General features: G+C 38.8%; 1 protein-coding gene across 1 annotated transcript in view; it reads right to left on the bottom strand.

The window, feature by feature from the left end:
• Nucleotides 1-810: 810 nt before the first annotated feature.
• MAP10 (microtubule associated protein 10) overlaps nt 811-22,150 on the bottom strand; it is a 51,642-nt gene continuing 30,302 nt past the window's right edge. Inside the window, exon 4 of the transcript XR_008674528.2 lies at nt 811-971. The gene's annotated coding sequence lies outside the window, so the exon portion shown is untranslated. The remainder of the gene's footprint in view (nt 972-22,150) is intronic.

Here is a 22,150-nt window from a genome sequence, read left to right as displayed (position 1 = left end):
GCTCCTACCCCAACTGTTCTCTTGAGTCTATTTGCTAACTGTGATTTAAAATCATTCTCTTTCTCCCTATCTGCTGGGGTTTTTTTTTTTTCAGTTAAAAAGGGTCCAGTCTTCTTCACTGTACGTATCACCACCCCTTCTGTCTCTGAGGCTGAAGGATTTCTAGGTAGTTAGCTTCTGTATAATATTGCTCTTCTTTACCAAATATTGGGTAGATAGTTGTGGAGGAAGGGAGGCAGGGAAGAAGAAAGGAAGGAAGGAAGGAAGAAAGGAAAGAAAGAAAGAAAGAGAAAAAGGAAGGAAGGGAGAGCAGGGAAGGGAGGGAGAAAGAAAGAAGAAAAGAAGGAAAGAAAGAAAAGCTCACTTAGCAAAACCTGAAAATAAGCAATATGCAGTAAAATAAAATTCAGTTTTTAATGATTGCCTACATTTCGATTGTCCTAGAATTTTAGCATTCTCCAGAAATGTATTTTCATTGAGATAAATAGAAATATCCATGTCACATAGTTGAAAGGTTAAAAACCTTCGTTCATCTCACTAGGGAAAGTAATGGGTCTTCAGATGAATTAGGCAAAGCTAAAATGCTTACACACCTCGCATAGTCTTTGCCATGCAAGTGTGAATTCAACCCAGAAATGGCTATCATTATACACCCTCATTTACAGGTCAATATATGGCACATGATAGATACTCAGTGTTTCTGAAGAAAAGAAGAAAAACTAATTGTATCTTGCCATTGCTGTTTCTTCTAATTCACCTGCTTAATGCTCAAAAATATTCCTCCAAGGATTGTCACTTTCTTACCTCCGACATTTTAACTTAAATTCTTAGAGTGTTTCTTGGATTCTCCATGTGGTGTTTCTTCCTCTCTGATTTTTCTTTAGAGAATGCTTTCTGCACCATTGCGTATAATCCTGTTAACCAAGGATTTCTGCTCTTTTCCACCCAAGTGCAAGATATGATGTGTTTTCCTGAGAATTTAGAGTTAGAAAGGGGAAAAGTCATCCAGTTATTCTGCCCACTCCAACCCCTACGTCCCATCCCAAGATCCTGAAGCAAAGTTTATTTTATGCTAGCTCTGGTGAGCTAGCTGGCCCATGGTCTAACCTGTTGCTCTTAATTTTTTATTTATTTATTTTTTTTGAGACAAAATCTTGCTCCGTTGCCCAGGCTGGAGTGCAGTGGCACATGATCTTGGCTCACTGCAACCTCCGCCTCCTGCATTCAAGCGATTCTCCTGCCTCAGCCTCCCAAGTAGCTGGGATTATAGGCACATGCCACCATACGTGGCCAATTTTTGTATTTTTAGTAGAGATAGGGTTTCACCATATTGGCCAGGCTGCTCTTGAACTCCTGACCTCAAGTGATCCACCCACCTTGGCCTCCCAGAGTGCTGGGATTACAGGCGTGAGCCACTGCGCCTGGTCCTGTTGCTCTTAGTTGAAAAGGAACTGTTGTTTTTGACAGCTCCCTTAGGTTTGAACTTCCCTACACTGTTTCAAATAGTCGGTTCCTTTGGAACGCTCTGGAGCACTCTTCTTATTGACTGCCTCTCCTCGTAGCAAAACTTCTGAGCCACTACTCTGTGCTGGCTGGGAGATAGCCTCTGGTCTTCTCACCTTTCCTCTCCTGATGTTGAATCACTGCTTTATGATCAAGTTGAGATGAGGAAAAAAGGACCCCAGTATTTTCAGCCTTCCCTGATTTGGGGAGAGCCTCCATTTCCTGAGGACTGGCTAGATAGAGGAAGGTAGACCCTGACCTCTCAGGGGAATGAGAATTTAGGCTTTCACCAGGAGTGTAGCCTCTTCAACTTGAGGTTGGAAGGAATGAGAAATGATGGCAGCCTGGCCCTTCCAGTGAGATATAGTGATGCCTGACTGGAGCTAAGGGTATAGGAGGCCCTGCCTTCTTGGTCCCTACCTGCCTGGAGTGCAGCTTCTGTCAAACCCACCAAGCTGAGAGGAGGTAAAGGGAGAGGGAGGGAGCAGGTGGTTGTGGCTCAGATACCACAAACACACTGTTCTTCCTGAGTTTTAGTAGACTTTCTGGGATAATAATTATTTGTCATTTGCTGTTTATACCATTAGGAAAATTTTCAGAGATTTTACATAGTTGTTTGTTTTTTCTCATTTTCAATAGTTTTGCTTTTTTTCACTGGGGAGTGGGCCCAAGTTGCTTCTTACGCTGCCGTCTGGGAAGTATATCTTCCTGTTGAGACGTTTCCTAAGAAGCTTGATTAAGGGCTTATCCTGTATCTGTAAAGGTCACAGGTTTGGGAGTCTAATGCATCTGGGTTTGATTCCAAACTCTGCCACTGACTAGATGTGTGACTATGGGGAGTCACTTATACTCTCTAAGCCTTGGTTCATCATATATAAATGGTGCTAATACGAATAGTTATTTCAAAGAGATATCCAATAACAGAATCAAGTGCTTAATACAGTGCCTGACACAGCCTGAGTTCCTAATACACATCAGCTGTTATTTGTTTAAATCTTACAGGAAATGAGGAGCCACTGAAGGAGTTTAAACCAGACTGTGTTATGAGGAGATCCACATTTTAGAATGATCCCTCTCCAGGGCAGGTCAAGTGATTAGGAAACTTGCAGTGGTGCAGAGGAAAAACAATGAAGCACCACAATGAAGCACAAAAGCTGGGGAGTGATGAGTGGAAACTGCAAAAGGAGCAGTGGGGAGGGAGTGTCGATGGGATTTGGTGCCCAGATAGATGCAGGGAGTGAGAGTGAGTAAAAGGAAGTGTGAGAGATCTGCCTTAGGTGTGGGTAAAGACTTCAGAATTCTCATGAATCAAATCTTCCTGCACTCTATCCTTGGCCTTCCAGGCCCTCACCCCTGAAGAGTTGGAGCAAGCTTCAAACCCAGGTCCTCTATTTCCAGACTCTAGACCTTAGAGGTCTGGGGTGGTTTGCTTGTTTTTTGTTTTTTGTTTTGAGACAGAGTCTCGCTCTGTTGCCCAGGCTGGACGCGGTGGTACAATCACGGCTCACTGCAACCTCCGCCTCCCGGGTTCAAACGATTCTCCTGCCTCAGCCCCCCGAGTAGCTGGGATTACAGGTATGTGCCACCATGCCTGGCTAATCATTGTCTTTTTAGTAGAGATGGGTTTTACCATGTTGGCCAGGCTGGTCTCGAACTCCTGACCTTGTGATCTGCCTGCCTCGGCTTTCCAAAGTGCTGGGATTACAGGCGTGAGCCACCGCACCCAGGTGGTTATTGTATTTTAATGCCTTGAAAGTAACTCAGCCTTTACCTTCCCATGAGACAGACTGAAATAAGAAAATAACAACAACATCAAATGTTGGTGAGGATGTGGATTAACTGGTGAGTATGTAACATGGTACGATGACTCTGAACACAGAAAACTTCTTAGAAAGTTAAATATGTACCTACCCTATAACCCAGAAATTCCACTCCTAGATATTTATTCAAGAAAAAGAAAATGTCCCAAAAATATTATCCAAGAATGTTCATTGCAGCTTTATTTATAATAGCTCCAAACTAGAAACAGTACAAGAGTTCATTGACTAAAAAACAGACAAGCTCTCTGCTGCTATATTTATATGACAGAATATACTCCTTATCAATAAAAACAAATTACTGAAACATGCCACATACAACATGGATTAATCTCTAAGACATCATGCCAAGTGAAAGAAGCCTTACACAAAAGCATGCATACTGTTTGATTCCACTTACATGATATTCTACAATAGGCAAAATGAATCTGTGGTGATAAAAATCAGATCAGTGGTTTCCTGAGAGTCAGGAGCAGGGGAATTGACTGGGAAGAGGCACAAGAAGACTTTCTGGTGTCATGGAAATATTCTATATATTGAAAGGAGTGTGAATTACATGGGTATATAATTTGTCAAAAATGATTGAACCATAGACTTAAGATCTGCGTCTTTCACTGTTTGTAAATTATATCCTATAACAAAATTCTTAAAAATGAAGTAAAATCTCATCTGCAATCTTGACACTTGCCTGCTATTCTGGTGTCACCCCAAGGCTAGCCTTGGCCTTAGTGCCAGGTACCCCATAGCATATTACTTTTTCTACCCCATCTCCAAAAAATGTGGATTTACATAGCCTTAATCCAAGTAAAAGCCAATACAAAGAAGAAAAAAATTTTCACTCTCCATTAAAAGCTAGAAGAGCTAACATAACAGTAAAAGTCCACAGAAGAGCTCCCTTTCTAGGATATGGTATCCTTTCAGCAACCTTGAAATGTGGAAGTATCAGGGCCCAGAGTGGACGGGTCACCCAGCTGAAGATGCCTCTGGCGAATCCTGTCCTGTGCTGTATCCTGCCTACTAAATCACACAGATATTACTCAGCATAAGTCCTGGAAGAGTTTGAATAACTTTCCAAGGGTCCACAGCTGTGGATTATGCATTTTATGATCCATTAGAGCACTACTTAATTATGTGTTTTTCAGAAGTATAGTAAAGAGAAATGGCTTGAGATTCTTCTTAGCTTGTTTTATGGAATGAGAACTAAGCTTCTTTCTGACAACACTCCACGTTGCCACTGGAGCAATTGGATTTTTGGGTATGATTACTTTTTTTTCTTGACTACCCCAAGCAACAATAGATATTAATAGCAGTGACAGCAGAAAATGAGGAACTTGCCCAATGAGTTATGAGACACATTTCACTGTTAAAAACTATAAGCTCATTTGTTCTCCCATTAATAATCCAGACCCTTGTCCTGAGACTTGCTGATAATATTAGACTTTCTCCCTCTGTGATGATTCAAACCCACATCTGAACCCGCTGTTGGATCATGACGTCAGTTCCTTGCAGTTGCGAATTGGTCTATGAGCCATGGATACATGGCTTCCAGTAAGTCAAAATTCTTTAGAGATGGTTGAGATCTGATTTTTGTTTCTCCACTTTCAAGTCATTCTTTTATCTCATGCATGGTTTAATTTCAGTCTCTCCAGCTAAAGTGGTGAATCATACATTAACCAGATGACTGGACTGTGTCGCACGACCATTCCAATTTACCTTCCATATGGGCATCACTTTAAAAACAACCACCATCCTTACAAGCAGTACTCATTTCCAAAAGCTGGTGAACAAGCACATTATTTACAAAGTATGTAATCAGGAAACTCGATCCAACTCATTAACTGTATGACATCCCACTCTTTATTTAGACAGTTTACTGGCTGTGGACTTTCATATGGGATCTGTCATTTACACTTCCTGATAATAAAATTTAATTGAAATTTCATTCCTGTACAACAAGATGCCAGTTTAACAGATGGTCTGTAATTGTTATGTCCACATATTTTATATTGGATGGTATCACACACAGTTTCACACAACTGCTATTCATTTAAATGCTGAGTTCATTCAAGACATTTCTTTCATATTAAAAACCCTATTGTTTAATATTACTGTAAAATATATCATTAAAATTGATTAGTTAAAATTGAAAAAATGATTAAAACAGTCCTCCTGAAACTAAAAGAATAATTAATGATTATGATCTGAACTGCATTCCTGAAGAGAGTGAAAATATTTGTACAGAAACATCTAGATTTGTGTATATGAGGCAGAAATTGACATATAGGCATGGCAGAAGATAAGGAATGTGACATATTTTAAGAAATGATCTAACCAAACCTCAGCCTGTATCCTCATCTATAAAATAAGCACTTAGTTTCTGTTCTGACTGTAAATTTCGGTGCTTTTTTGATCATTCTAAAAATCTCATTTATGTTCTTCTTTAATCTCAGTTTTGAATCCACTGACTTAGTATTCAGTACTTTGTACTCAGAAAGCCAAGAATTCTCACCCTTAAAATTGGGGTGGGAAAGGGTTTGCAGGAAAGAAATACATCAGAGGCACCGAATACATAGGGAAGAATTCCAAATCCTTTCATATAACCCAAGTGTCATTCCATCCCAAGTGTCATATTCAGTGCAACTTGAGTACTTACCATTAAGATAATTTTAATCGTTAATGTAATTTCTGAGAGCATTTTAAAGGAACTTAGCAGTCCAGTTTGAAAGTACAGGAAATTCAGTCTAGTGTGAAAAGCTGACTTGCTTCTCCTTCATAATGGTGGTATCCTCAACCTCCCTTTTCCACCTCCTCCCTCAATAATTTCAGTTACCTACTGCTCACAATTTTTCTATCTTTCCCACTCAAAATCTGTTCTCAGAAAAGGTTTAAATAAGCTCATTCACTTCAATATAGAAATGACTTATAAGACTCAAACAACAATTTCCCCAGGGGTATTTGCATTTTAGGCAGATCCCACAGCTTTCTGAAATGAAATAAGACTCTCCAATTACGCAGTGCCAAGCATTGATGGGGTAGAGAAGTCCTGGAGTCTCTGAAACTGTACCATCCCCTTGGTGACTTTCTTTACATATTCCTACATCTTACCCTGCACTCTATATTTAAGGAACAAACTATTTAAATAAGGAAACATGCCATCAGGCTTTTCTGTGAGGGGATGAAGAAGAAAATAAATGGAAAAGATGGGGGAAGTGAAGAGACCACAGAAGGTGTGGAAAATCCACACCAGAAGTCTTGGAGAAGTAAGATACCAAGTGATGAAGAAAAATGAGAGGAATACAGGGAAATTAGTTGAAAATGGTTTCAACCCCCCATGAGCTTGCAGTATGCCAGAAGATATTCTAGTGATATTATTTCAGTATATATCTGTTTATCCAGAATGGCTGTGGATGAGGCACTCTGGTGATTCCATTCTCATTTTCTGCTTGGATTGGAGTTAGCGTTTACTTTCTAAGAGGGAATGAAGCCATGTTTGTCTTAGTCACCATTATAACCCCAGCACTTAGCATAAGGCCTGGCATACGGTAGGTACTCAATAATTATCTGTTAAAGAAATGAGTGAATAATTTAGCTGCTGTCAAAAACTTGTACACAATAAAAGTATCTTGAAAGAAATAGTTTTCTTTCATTATTGTTCTTATATCTTTTGGGATGTTCTTCAGGCTTTTCAAGGGTTTCAATCCCACTATTAAAATGATTATTATTGTAAATGTACAGGCCAGAGATTTAGAAAATTGAACTAAATCAATATTATGCCAGGTATAGGCTGAGGCATTAACATTAAACTTCCAGACTACAGAGTCTATAAGACTTCTGCATATAATTGACAGTTGTCTGGTATTGCTATGTGAGAGAGACACCGAATTTAACCTCAGGCACATCCCACTCTTGGCCCTAGGGATCTTCACTTTTCCAGTTGATTTATAAACTGCAAGGCATGCAGTGGCATAGGGATACTATTCAAATATACACATGGGGATACTATTCAAATATACAAACAAACAAAGAGAGCAACTTTTTTTTTGTACACTTGGCACGTGCTGAACAGTACTAGGCTCTTATGGATAAACGGTGAGAAAGAAAAAGTCCCTGCTTTTAAGGGTCTCAAAGTTAAGACACTCTTAGGACCTCCTAAGTTCAGAAAAGAAAGATTACATCTTCTGTTCTTCTGCTGTATATCTATGAAATTAGACACTTGGCCTGGATTAAATTGTAAGGTCACTTCTAATTATGGCACATACAAATAAATCTTTGGGAGTGATGTAAGTAGGAATGGCCAAATAAGAACATCTGAAAATCTGTTCCTCTATCAAAGAAATAAGGACTGTAGGAAAAAAATCAAATAATTTTTTTTCAGAACTTTGGAAATAATCAAAGGCTTGCAAAAATCTGAGGAGAATTTATTCAAGAAAAACAGTTACATCTTAGTAAAAACAACAACCTTTGGGGTGGTATAACTTGCTCAATTCTCAGAACCCTCTCCCCAGCCCTCTATCCATAAAAACCAACAAATGGTCAATCAAGATATTCATGAAAACCAGAAGAACAGTAGTCACTGGAGAGGGAACAATGGGCTTCTATCTCAAGAAGAAATAGGAAATCTAAATAGATCTAGAACAAGTAAAGATAGTGAGTTATCAGCAAAAAATACTTTCCAAAAAAAGAAAAGCCCAATTTCAGATGGCTTCACTGGTAAATTTTAAAAATGTTTAGAATAGACGTAGCAACAATCTTTCATAAACGCTTCCAAAATTTACAAAAGCAGGGAGCTCTTTCTGAGTCATTCTCTGAAGGAAGAAGTATCCTGACAACAAAGCTAATAAAGCCATCACAAGAAAACTACAAACCGATACCTTTTATGAATATAGAGGCAAAAATTAGCCACAAGATATAAGTAAACCAAAGCTAACAACATATGAAGATTATACAAATAATTACACACCCTAACCAAATACAATTTATCCAAGACAGGCAAGGCTGGTTTGATATACAAAATTAGTTAATATAATGCACCACATTAATATAATAAAATAATAACTACATGATCATCTCCATAGAAACAGAAATATTGTTTGACAAAATACAATGGCTTATAATAATAAAAATACCAAAAAACTAGGTATAAAAGAGAACTTCCTCAATGTGATAGAAGGTATCTATGAAAAATATAGCTAACATCATACTAAGTGGTAAAACACTGAATGCTTTCCTCCTGTGATTATCAGGAAGGCAAGGATGCCTGCTCTTGCCACTTCTATTCAAACATTATACTGGAGGTTCTATCCAGGACAATTAGGCAAGAAAATGAAATAAAAGATATCATGATTGCAAAGAAAGAAGTAAAACTATTTTTGCTTGATAATGAAATATTTTATATACATAAATACATATATACACATATATATACACACATATATACAACTAATTTTATATATACATACATATATATACATATATATATACACACACACAACTAATTCTAAGGAAATTTTAAAAACCCCAACTATTTGAACTAATAAGTGAGATCTGTAAGGATGCAGATATATAATCAATACATAAAAATCTATTGTATTTCTATATGTCAGCAATGAACAATCCAAAAATGAAACTAAGTAAATGATTTTATTTTAAAATATCCTCAAGGAGAATAAAATGTTTTGGGATAAATTTTTTAAATCAGATGCAAAACTTGTACACTGAAAACTTCAAAGCATCATTGAAATAAACTAAAAATCTAAATAAATGGAAAGACATTTTCATGTTCATGAACTGGAAGATTTGATATAGTTAAGATGGCAATGCTCTCCAAATCCAACTATAAATTCAAAGCAATTCTTAAAAAATCCCAGCTGCATTCTTTGCAGAAATTGACAAGATGATCCTAAACTTCATGTGGAAATAGAAGGAACCAACAATAACTAAAGCACTATTGAAAAAGAACAAAGTTGGACGACCCACATTTTCTGATTCAAACTTACTACAAAGTTATAATAATCAAGGTAGTATGTTAATGACATGAAGATAGATATATGGATAAATGAAATTGAATTGAGATCCTATAGAGAAAAACTTATATTTATGGTCAGTTGATTTTAGACAATGATGCCAAGGAAGTTCAATGGGGGAAAGAATAGTCTTTTCAACAAATAGTACTGGGACAACTGGATAACCACATGCAAAAGTATAAAGCTGGACTCCTTCCTTACAGCATACACAAAAAATAACTCAAAATGAATTTTAACTCTAAATGTAAGAGCTAAGCCTATAAAACCCTTAGAAGAAAACAGAACTAAATCTTTGTGAATTGGATTGGGTAACATTTTCCTAGATATAACACCAAATGTAGAAGTTATGGGCTGGGCGCAGTGGCTCACGCCTGTAATCCCAGCACTTTGGGAGGCCGAGGCGGGCGGATCACGAGGTCAGGAGATCGAGACCATCCTGGCTAACACGGTGAAACCCCGTCTCTACTAAAAAATACAAAAAATTAACAGGGCCTGGCGGTGCTTGCCTGTAGTCCCAGCTACTCGGAAGGCTGAGGCAGGAGAATGGCGTGAACCCAGGAGGTGGAACTTGCAGTGAGCCGAGATCGAGCCACTGGCACTCCAGCCTGGGTGACAGAGTGAGACTCCATCTCAAAAAAAAAAAAAAAAAAAAAAAAAGGTTAAGAAAAAGCTGGATAAATCATACTTATCAAAATGAAAAACTTTTGTGTTTCAAAGGATACCATCAAGAAAGTGAAGAGCCACCCTCGAAATGAGGGAAAATATTTCCTCTGTATATATGTAATATGTATTTATTTTCTTTGGCTATCTTCACATTTTTCCTCTTTATTTTTTGTTGTTAGCAATTTGAATATGACACATCTAGGAGTGTGTGTGTATGTGTGTGTGTGTTGTATTTATAATGCTTGATTTTCTCTATGCTTCTTGGATTTGGGATTTAGTATCTTTCAATGATTTGGAAAATTATCAGCCATTATCTCTTCATTATCTCTTCAAATATATCTTCTTTCCTCTTCTCTGTTTTTTTCCCCCTGGGATTCCAATTACATGAATATTAGACTATTCAATATTATCCTATAGCTCTTGGATGTGGCATTTTTTTATTCTTTTTTTTTTAGTTGGCATTATTTCCAATGGCCTATCTTAAATATACTAATTATTTCCTTATCTGTGTCAAGTTTATGATTAGCCCATTAAAGACATTCTTCATCTCTGTTACTCTATTTTTACTTCTAAAATTTTTATTTCCTGCTTTCTTATAATTTCTGTTGCTCTACTGAAATTCCTCATGTCTTTGTGCATGATGTCTACCTTATTAATTACTATATTGATCATTGTTGTTTTCAATTCTGTCTGATAGTTTCAATATCACGTTCATTTCTAAGTCTGGTTCTGTTGATCAATTTGCCTCTTGTTGGTAAATTGTTGGCCAGGGTGATATTGAATTCCTGTTCTCAAGCAATCCGCCCACCTCAGCCTCCCAAAGTGCTGGGATTACAGGCATGAGCTACTGGGCCTGGCCACATCCTGTTTCTGCTAGTCTTTAGAGTGAAGGCTGAGACAATCTAGTCAGTTGTTGAGCTGGATTTGAGTTTTGTTGCTATGATCACGGTCAATGAACCACAGGCATTATTTTCTAGTATTATTTTATGTTTAAGAATTATTCTCTACATTCTCATTTCACTGTCATCTTTAAGCTTTACCTGTGTAACTGAACCTCAGAGAGGGTTTTTTTTCTTTTTTTTTTTTCTTTTTTTGGGATGGAGTCTGGCTGTGTCACCCAGGCTGGACTGCAGTGGCACGATCTCGGCTCACTGCAAGCTCCACCTCCCGGGTTCACGTCATTCTCATGCCTCAGCCTCCCTAGTAGCTGGGACTACAGGCGCCTGCCACCACGCCCGACTAATTTTTCTGTATTTTTAGTAGAGACGGGGTTTCACGGTGTTAGCCAGGATGGTCTCGATCTCCTGACCTCGTGATCCACCCACCTCGTCCTCCCAAAGTGCTGGGATTACAGGCGTGAGCCACCGCGCCCGGCCTCAGAGAGGGTTTTGTTCCATGCTCTTGCTCCTTCCCCAGTGGTAGATTTGCTGTTATTTGTTACTTGACGTTTGCTAACCATGGAGTAGGGGGATGTTTTCTGTTGTTTTGATTCATCCAGAGTCTTAGATAAGCCCTGTGTCATTGGGTCTCAGTGGTGGAAAATTCAAATGGTCCTGGCCTATTTCCTGTGGCAGCCAAACTCTATCTTGTATGTTTGACATATCTTATGTGAGTTTCCTGCACCATCCTCCGTGGTAAGACATTTCTAATGATCAGAATCTACAACAGAGTGTTGTTCCCTCTCCCTCAAGTGTCAAGGGCTTTTGTTCCTTGGTTTGCCCCAGCTGAGATGTGTCTTCCTCTCTGTCCTGGGAACAAGATTGTCGTCTTTCCCCCAATAGCTTAAGGCTTTTGTTCTATAGGAGAGATGGAGAAAACGAGTCTGCGGAAAGGGGCACTTCATGCCTTCCAACAATGGTGGCCACCCCCTTCTTCCAAGTGTGTACCACTGAGGGAAGCCTTCTTGGGTTTCTGGGTCTGCCCTGAATCTTTCTTGTGAGCACATGGTGAGGTTCATGGAGAAGAGTCTGTGAGCCAGTGCGAACTCCCCTTGTATCTGAGACTCCCAGGGATTCTATGCTGTTGTGTGAGCTTATACTCAACCTTTAGCAATTTATTAAAACTTTTGGCTGAAATCTTCTGAACTATATCAGGGGTAGTGTCTCCTTTCTCTCTCACAGGTAAGCCAGGGTTATGATGGCTCCTCAGAAGTGCTTGTTTTTTCTTAGATTTCAGGTATTTGATTGCCCTATGACCTCAGATCTCTGATAAATTCAAGAAAATTATGATTTGGGAGGTTATCTAACTCTTTCTTGTTATTAGAAAAAGAGAGGCTCTCTTTCCAGGTTTTTACATCCTCAGCAGAAGCCAGAGGTCCACAACAAGTTTCTGTAAGCCTCCTCAAATGCTTTTGGAATAAAACATAATACAAAATAAATAAAGAGATAAACAAAATAAAACAACACTGCAACCAGAGGTACAAGTAATATAGGATAATCTTGGTTAAAAAGTAACAAAATAGAGGCCTTTTCCTAAAAGCATTAAATAGGAACTGCAAGGTAGTAAAAAGTACAAACATGAAAAAACTTAAAAATTCAGATGAATTTTACCTTTTGATTTAAAAATGTATAAAACTACATATTTCTAGAGTATGCTTTCCTATCAATATGCAAAAGATGACAATTAGAGCTGGGAGCTGCAATATGAGGCTGAAGGGTCTGGCCTCTAGGGCTACAGATTGGGAGACATAAAATAGATTTATCTTCAACACTACTCCTTTTCTCTCCAGTTCTCTGGCCTTTGAAACTCAAGGTTAAATCAAAATTAATTTCCTTTAAATTGCTTAAAGTTGCTTTTTGACTGCTCTGAATGTTAAAATGGGGCAATGGGCTAATATGTAGTGAATGTCTACAAGATGCTAGACTAGGTTTTCCAACGTCAGTGTATAGCGGAATCACATGGGGATCTTGATACAAATACAGAGAACCTTAGCTGACCTCAGTGCAAGTGGGCCTCTGTATTCCTTATTAATTTATAGGTGATTATGACACTTGTCAAAGTTGAAGAACCACTGTCCTAGGCACTTAATATACATCCTCCTATCTAATCCATTATTTTACTAAAGTAAATAGTGTTACAGTTATTTTACTGATGGGGAAACTAAGGCTCAGAGGGACTAAATACCCAGCCCAAAGTCACAAAGCAAATTAGTGGCAGACCCAGTACTAAAACCCAGATGTGTCCACCTCTAAACTCAGGTGCCTTTAGCTCCACCTTACAAGGATCCACTATCTCTCTCCACTTTTTCAAGAATGGTAGCAAAGGGCAATCTATCTTCCTTGAGCCTAGATAGCAAACCAACACCATGTACCAGTTTATAAAGATTATTTTGTTTTGCCTTTTTAAAAATACAAACACAGTGGATTATAAAGGTCTTCTTTCCTAGAGGATCCATTAATTGAAACTCCATTGCATTGCTCTCCACAAGTCTTTGAGAAAGCTGAAGAATTTTCAGAAACACGTAATTAAGACCCAGAGGGGAGGCCAAGATTTAAAAAGAACTTCCAAAAGACCAAGTAACTGCCAACGAAGCTTCTCGAGGGAATGCTCTCAGACAAATGAGGCGTGAATATAGGTGGGTTTTTTAAACTACCAGGAAGGAAGAGGGATAAGAGATCCCTGTGAGTACAAACAGTGTCAATTAAGGCCAAGAAAAGAAAAGAATATATTACTGTCAGCCAGAGTCAAGGGAAGAAAGATGGCCTTTTACTGATGTGTCAGGAGAGAAATGAATACCAGAGAGGATCATTCGAAACCTATTAAGAAATGAAGGGAGAATTAGATCAACGGTCCTATTGGGAAGCTCAGACAGCAAAACAGTTTTCTGTCTGCCAGTGGGAAGAGCAACAGAAATTAGAACAACTTACAAACATCTTTATCCAAGAGATTTGGACTGGAAGGAATTGTAAAAATAAGATGAATCTGTGTCATTGAGAAAAAAATTGGGAAGATGAAAAGCTTGGTGGGATTAATATTTAACCTTAAAATTCAATTCAATTCTGTCCTAGATTAGAAGGTCCATGACATATTTTCTACCAAAATAATAATAATAATAACTTTGTTTTGAGCTTTGTGTCATATGTTGACATTAATCTGAATTATCAAAACAACCCATTGGGTATTTAACTGATTCCCACACCTAGAGTCCCCAGTAAGTTTCCTAAAAGTGCTCTGAGTTTTGTGTGTTGAGGGATATATAAGTATAACAAAGGCTCTGGCAGGTTCGAAAGGAGAATTTTCACAGTGTATCTGAGGTCACTGCACCTTTCCTCTGTATGACTAACCACATCTCCCTGGTCTAAATGACTGGTCAGCTGCCAGGAATTTCCCACTTTAAGCAATCCCAGCACTTTGGGAGGCCAAGGCAGATGGATCACTTGAGGTCAGGAGTTCAAGACCAGCCTAGCCAATATGGTGAAACCCAGTCTCTACTAAAGATACAAAAATTAACCAGGTATGGTGGTGTGTGCTTGTAATCCCAGCTATTCAGGAGGCTGAGGCAGGAGAATAGCTTGATCCCAGGAAGCAGAGGCTGCAGTGAGCCAAGATTGCGCCATTGCACTCCAGCCTGGGCATCACAGCGAGACTCCATCTCAAAAAACAAAACAAAACAAAACAACAAACAAACAAAACAAAAAAGTTGTACTTCAATATGTCTTCAAAAAGTATCCTGTTTATTGTGTCTCATTTGATTATAGTAATTGGTTATTTATTTTCAGATCAATGCTTTTCAAACTGCATTTACATTAGCCAGTTATAAAGTCAATTTAGTATGTCCCAGCCAGCATTAAAAAAAAAATAGAATACAAAAAACATTCATATCATTCCTTACTCAATAGTGAATGTATTGCTTTGTGACATACTTGTGTATGTGGGCATGTGTATGTGTACACTGAGTCACAATATAACTTTTTTTTTATTTAAAAAATTTTTTTGAGACAGGGTCTCTGTTACCCAGGCTAGAGTGCATTAGCGCAATCATAGCTCACTGCAGCCTTGACCTCCTGGACTCAAGTGATCCTCCCACCTCAGCCTCCTGAGTAGTTAGGACCACAGGCACAAGCCACCATTCCCGCTTTCTTTCTTTCTTTTTTTTTTTTTTTAATTTTTTGTACAGACAGGGTCTTACTATGTTGCCAGGGCTGATCTCAAACTCCTGGCCTCAAGTGGTACTCCCACCCCAGCCTCTCAAAGTGCTGGGATTACAGATGTGAGAAAGATATGATGCCCCGCCATTTATCTCTTACTGGGACAGGAAGTTTGAAAGCCAGTGCTCTATATCATGCTCCAAGAGGCTTCTCCATGGTTGTGCTATCTCTAGCTTCTCTCTCTTCTAATCTGTCCTGCACCTGACTGTAAAACTAATCTTTTTTACAACTGTACTTTGATTAGGTGACTTTTATCCAGTCATTCTTTCCTTCATTCAACAAATATTCGGCAAATATCCATTCTCTATCAGATGTAGAGCCCTACATCTTGCCCCATCCCCACCTTACACCTGCCTTACATAAGGAGAGAGACTATAAGTGACTATAAGTATTCTATTGCACAGGGCTAATTCCAAGTTCAATAGTCTGCACTTTATTCCTGCTACCAATTATGTCAGGATTAAACGCTTCTAATCTATCAAGATCTTCTGAGCGAGATCTACTCTCTCCATCCAAGCTTCTTTTTCTTTGTCAGTGTTTGGATCTAGCCAGCCTTTTCTACCAACCTGAATATCTCTCTGTGTGCTATGTTAATTTGGACTCCAGTATCCCTCCTCCCATTACTAACGCCGTCCTTTCTTCACTCTTCAGCAAACTCTCTGCAGGGCTCCCGGATCTCAGACCCTCCTCCTCCCTTCACAATGCACGGCCTTGCCATGGGCCACATCTGGTCATCGTCCCATTTCCCTGCCTCCTTCTAGCTCCAGTCATCAATGCAGAATTCCTCGCTGCAAAACACTTTCTAGTCCATTGTCCCTTTATTTAGAATGTCTCCAGGGATTGTGTTCCATCACTTTACTTGAAAGCCTATTTCACAGTCTAGTAGGTCTCACTGTCTAGAGACTTTTTATCTTTCTCTAAAAATTTTCCTTTCTTAATTTTAATCTATTATTTCTAGTTATACCACTGATCCCAGCATTAATAATACTTCAAATTTTGACAAAAATAAAATACTTGCTTTTCCTCACTTAACCTCAGACTGTATTTAAGTTAATCCTCCATCATCACTTAATCTTACTGCCCATTATTGAATTCTAGCAGTTAATCATCATATGTATTGCTGAAAACAGGACAACTCAAACTAAACGCAGATGCAGCCCAATAGGAGAACCATAATCTTGCTCTTGCTGGAAAAACCCAGAAATGAAAATGAACTGTACAATCTTTGGTGACCCGGCCCTGTTTTATTTCCTTCTGACTTTATCATAAAAGGAAATAAAAACATTTAGGGAAAACATTAAAAAATGTGCAGGTATGGCATGTTTTCTTTTGTATGCCATCCTCCATCTGTTTCCTTTGTTAATTTGGTCACATTTATTGAGTTTCTACTCATCCCAGGCCCTTTATTAGGTGCTGAGGATCAAAGGTAAGATCAGCGCCAGGCAAGGTGGCTCATGCCTGTAATCCCAACACTTTGGGAGACACTGCAGGAGGATTCCTTGAGGTCCAGAGTTCCAGACCAGCCTGGGTGACATATCAAGACCCTGCTTCTACAAAAGTAAAAAACAAAAATTAGCTGGGCATGGTGATGTGTCCCTGAAGTCTTAGCTACTTGCGAGGCTGAAGTGGGAGGATTGCTTGATCCCAGGAATTCAAGGTTAGAGTGAGCTGTGATCACACCACTGCTTTCCAGCCAGGGCAACAGAGCAAGACCCTGTCTCCAAAAAAAAAAAATTGGTAAGACCATCAAGCTACTCACTGTCCAGCAGAGAAATAAACTTGTCAGCAGATAATTACAGCACAGGATCATATGACTTTAAATGGACTAGAAGGAATGGCTTGCTATGGTGGGAAACTTCAGCTTTGGTTCTGACAGGGATAAGCAGAAATTTTTCAGATAGAAAGAGAAGGAAGACTATTTTAAACAAAGTAGCAACATGTGCAAATGTAGAGAGGCTTGAAGGATGATGGGTGTCCAGAGAACAGTGAAAAGACAGGGAGGCTGGAACCTATGGTACATAACTAGTAATGATCAGAAACGACCTCGAATATCTGTGAAGGATTTAATACATGCTAAAGAGTTTACACTTATCCTGAAACCAACTGCACATCAGTGGGGGTTTTTAACAGTGGGGCATGTCCGAATCTCACGTTGGAGGTGGGGCCTGGTGGGAGGTTATTGGATCATGGGGTTTGTTCTTCATGAATGGTTTAGCACCATCCCCTTGTTGCTGTTCTTGTGATAGTGAGTGTGAGTTATCAAAAGATCTGGTTGTCTAAAAGTGTGTAGCACTTCCCCCCGCCCCTTTGCTCCTGCTCCTGCCATGTAAGCAATGCCTACTCCTGCTTCACCTTCCGCCAGAAATGTAAGTTTCCTGAGGCTCCGCAGAAGCTGAGCAGATGCCAGCATCATGCTTCCTGTACAGCCTGTAGAACCTTGAGCCGATTAGACCTCTTTTCTTTATAAATTACCCAGTCTCAGTTATTTTCTTATAGCAATGTGAGAACGGACTAATACAAAATGAAAACGGTAATACGTTCTACAACCTTGAGTTTTATCCCAGAAATGCAAGGTTTTTAATGTTATAAAGTTACTCAATGTAATTATAAAAGCAATTAATGTAATAGTATGGTAAATAATAACAGAGTCCCAGAATAAGAGGAAAACATATGATTATCTCAATAGATACAGTAAACATATTGTAAAAATTTAACACCCAGGCGAAAAATCCTTAGGAAACTATAGAAGGGAACTTCCTAAACTTAACAAAGGACATCTATGAAAAACCTGCAACTAATTTCATTTCTAACAGCAAATGTCTGCTGTTAATGACTAACAACCAATAGCAAGGAACAAGGCATAATCAAGGACAAGGCAATGATGTCCTCTCTCATCACTACTATTCAAATATTTCTGAACTAAACTGCAAAAGCACTATTCATAAAAGAGGACAAAAGTTTGATAAACACAACCTTATCAAAACTTTTTAAACTTCTTACAGAGAAAGAGCTAGAAATGATAAATTTAATGGTAAAAGATGCCACTGAGAAAATGAAAGACAAGCCAGAGTGGGGAAATTATTAACACATTTATCTGCCAAAGGGCCCATATATAGAATACATAAAGAATTCCTACCACACAATAAGTAAAAATACAATCCATAAAAATAGGGGCATAGGACTTGAGCAGACTTCATACTCCATAAAAGAAGATAAACACAGAGGCAATAAACTCATGAAAATATAATTAACATCATTAAGCCTCAGGGAAATGCAAATCAAAACCTGCCAATGAGCTACCACAAAACACCAAATACTGTAAGACTGGAGCAACTGGAACTCTAATGCATTGCAAATGAGACTCTAAAATGGTACAATCAATTTGGAAAATATTTTGACAATGTCTTATACACTTAAACATAGACTCCCCTTTTGACCCATTGGGTCTGACTTAACAGAAAAGAAAAAATATGTCCACAACATGACTTATACAACAAAGTTCAAAGAAGATATATTTGTAATACTGAAAAGTTGGAAGCAGCCCAAGTGTACATAAACAGGAGACTGGATAAACGATGGTATGTCTGTACAGCGGAATGCAGATTATGGAATAAGAGGCGTAGTTTGAAAAAAAAAAATTTTTTTTTTTGAGATTGAGTCTTACTCTGTCACCCAGGATGGAGTGCAATGGCAGGATCTTGGCTCACTGCAACCTCCACCTCCTGGGTTCAAGCGATTCTCTTGCCTCAGCCTCCCAAGTAGCTAGGATTACAGGCACACACCACCATGCCCAGCTAATTTTTTTTTTTTTGTATTTTTAGTAGATATGGGGTTTCACCATGTTGGACAGGCTGTCCTGGAACTCCTGATTGCCGAGACCAGCTTGGTCATGGAGACCCTAACCCAGCAGCACTAGAGGAATTAAACACACACACAGAGAAATATAGAGTGCAGAGTGGGATTCAGGGGGCTGACAGCCTTCAGAGCTGAGAGCCATGAGCAGAGTTTTACCCACACATATATTGACAGCAAACCAGTGATAAGCATTGTTTCTATAGATTACAGATTAACTAAAATGGGAAACAAAGGGATGGGCTCTGGCTAGTTATCTGCAGCAGGAGCATGTCCATAAGGCACAGATCGCTCATGCTATTGTTTGTGGTTCAGGAACGCCTTAAGAGGTTTTCCACCCAGGGTGGGCCAGGTGTTCCTTGATCTCATTCCAGTAAACCAACAACAACCTTCAGCGTGGGCATCATAGCCATCATGAGCATGTCACAGTGCTGCAGAGATTTTGTTTATGGCCAGTTTTGGGGCCTGTTTATGGCCAGATTTGGAGGGCCTGTTCCCAGCACCTGATCTCTGGTGATCTGCTTGCCTTGGCTTCCAAAGTGCTGGGATTACAGGCATGAGCCACTGCACCCAGCCCCCAATTTTTTTTTGCAAAATCATATATCTATTTTCAAACAAACTTTGCACAGGATTCCAATATTAGAACACATCAGAAATGGAGCCAATACAGATGACCATGAGCCCTAATCTCTTTGTCCTTTCTCACGGCCTTTACTGCATCACATACAGCCCTCCTCCATGGTAAATCCTGAGCCACTTTCTTGGCATTCATGGGTTTTTCAAAGACAGTATGAAGTGCTCCACATTAGAACCTGTCATTTTCCTTGGCCAAATGACTCAAAGCTAGACCCTACTGAGAGTGGTTTATAACCTTTCATTTGAATGCAAAGGGCATAGCATCATTATTTATTCATTTAGCTGGAAGAGAGCTAAATATTTCCAACAGATACCTGCAGCCTGAAAGCACTTGTTAAAATATACAAAACAAAATAAATGCAGAGATGACGAAATATTAAAAAGATCACCTTTTGATGTCACCCCATCAGACAAAGTCAGAAGAACCTGAATCATGTGCCATATTCTAAAACTCATTTCCACATACTCATTTTTGTGTGTGTTAGATTTGCTTCTACAATGTCGCATTTCATGACCCTTAGAGATATTTTCTGCCTAGACTCTACATCCTTTTGTTTTTTCATGCTAAATTCTATATTTCTTTTAATTAAAAATTATTAATAAGAAAAAAGCAGAACTATGACTGATACTTATGCATATAGCTGTAATATTTAAATAATCTAAGCCTATATGAAAATGCCTTAATAATCAACAACAGCAAACACAGAGGGTCAGGGATCTGGTAATCCAAACACATTTTTCTTCTTTTGTTCTACAAAATAAAAAATAAATATTTTTCACATCTGTATATCTTCAATGGGAAAATCTAAATATCTAGAAAACTAACTTAATTGTTAATCTAGGCTAATTTCAAGATTTGGCAGGAAGCTAAGTTTGTAAAAATGTACCCAGTTTTAATATGTTATGAGGCTAAGAAATCAATTCCAAATTCTTCCTTTTTTTCCTCCAAATTGAGATTGCAAGATGGGCTCAACCACAATTGCATACAGACCTGTATCATTTTATACTAGAATGCGTTTTGTTGATTCTACTAGTCTTTTTTTTTTTTTTTTTTTTTTTTTTACTTTTTAAAATTTAGATTAAGGGAATACATGTGCAAGCTTGTTACATGGGTATATTATGTGATGCTGAGGTTTGGGTTTCTAGTGTCCAAGTGAACATAGTACCTAATAGGTAGGATTCAACCCTTGCCCCCACCTCCTTCCACTCTTTTGGAATCCTCAGTGTTTATTGCTCCCATCTTTGTGTCTGTGTGTACCCGATGTTCAGCTCCCACTTATAAGTGAGAACATGTTGGAGTATTTGGTTTTCTGTTTTCTCTGTAATTCACCTAGGGTTATGGCCTCCAGCTGCATCCATGTTGCTGCAAATAATATGATTTCATTCTTTTTTATGGCTGCATTGTATTCCATATTGCATATGTACCACATTTTCTTTATTCAATACACCATTGATGGGCATCTAGGTTGAGTCCATTTCTTTGCATTGTGAGTAGTGCTGCAGTGAACATACAAGTGGAAGTATCTTTTTTTTGTTTTGTTTTGAGACAGAGTCTCACTCTGTTGCCCAGGCTGGAGTGCAGTGGCACTATCTTGGCTCACTGCAACCTTCACCTCCCGGGTTCAAGCAATTCTTCTGCCTCAGCCTCTCGAGTAGCTGGGGCTACAGGTGCGTGCCACCGTGCCCAGCTAATTTTTGTATTTTTTAATAGAAACAGGGTTTCACCATCTTGGCCAGGCTGGTCTCGAACTCCTGACCTCATGATCCGCCTGCCTCGGCCTCCCAAAGTGCTGGGATTACAGGCGTGAGCCACCTAGCCCAGCCAACAAGTGCAGTTATCATTTTGGTAGAACAATTTATTTTCCTTTGGGGATATACCTAGTAACGTTGAATTGCTGGGTGGAATGGTAATTCTGTGTTTAGTTCTTTAAGAAATCTCCAAGCTCTTTTCCACAGGGCACTGAACTAATTTTCATTCCCACCATCAGTGTATAAGCAGTCCCTTTTCTCTGCAACCGTGCAACATGTTGTTTTTTTACTTTTTAATAATAGCCATTCTAACTGATGTGAGATGGTATCTCATTGCTGTTCCTCTTTATTCATCAAATGTTTTGATCGAAACTGGGGATAACATATATACATACCTTAGGCAGCAGCTGATACTTGTAACCCTCACTGTGTTTCTAGTAGAACTCTAACATACTCCTTACAGAATTGTTTCCTGACCTGAGAGTGTTTATCTGGACATAACTTCCTTGAGCTGTATTAAGAACCACACCTTTCAACTCTGAATGCCTTATCAGTCTAAAGTTATAAAATAACCTAGCATATTGATTTGGATGCTGTTCTACTGCTATTATATAACTCATCTACAGAGGACCCATGGAGCAAAAGACAAAAAAGACAGCTAGCTGGTAAAAGAGGATACAACAATGACTCATAAACATATGATAAAATGTTCAACATCACTAGTACAAAGGAAATGCATAGAAAAAAATTAGATATTTTC

The sequence above is a fragment of the Gorilla gorilla genome, chromosome 1 (assembly GCF_029281585.2).
Source record: "Gorilla gorilla gorilla isolate KB3781 chromosome 1, NHGRI_mGorGor1-v2.1_pri, whole genome shotgun sequence".
Classification (NCBI taxonomy): Eukaryota; Metazoa; Chordata; class Mammalia; order Primates; family Hominidae; genus Gorilla; species Gorilla gorilla.
This window is presented reverse-complemented; position numbering and strand designations above follow the sequence as displayed.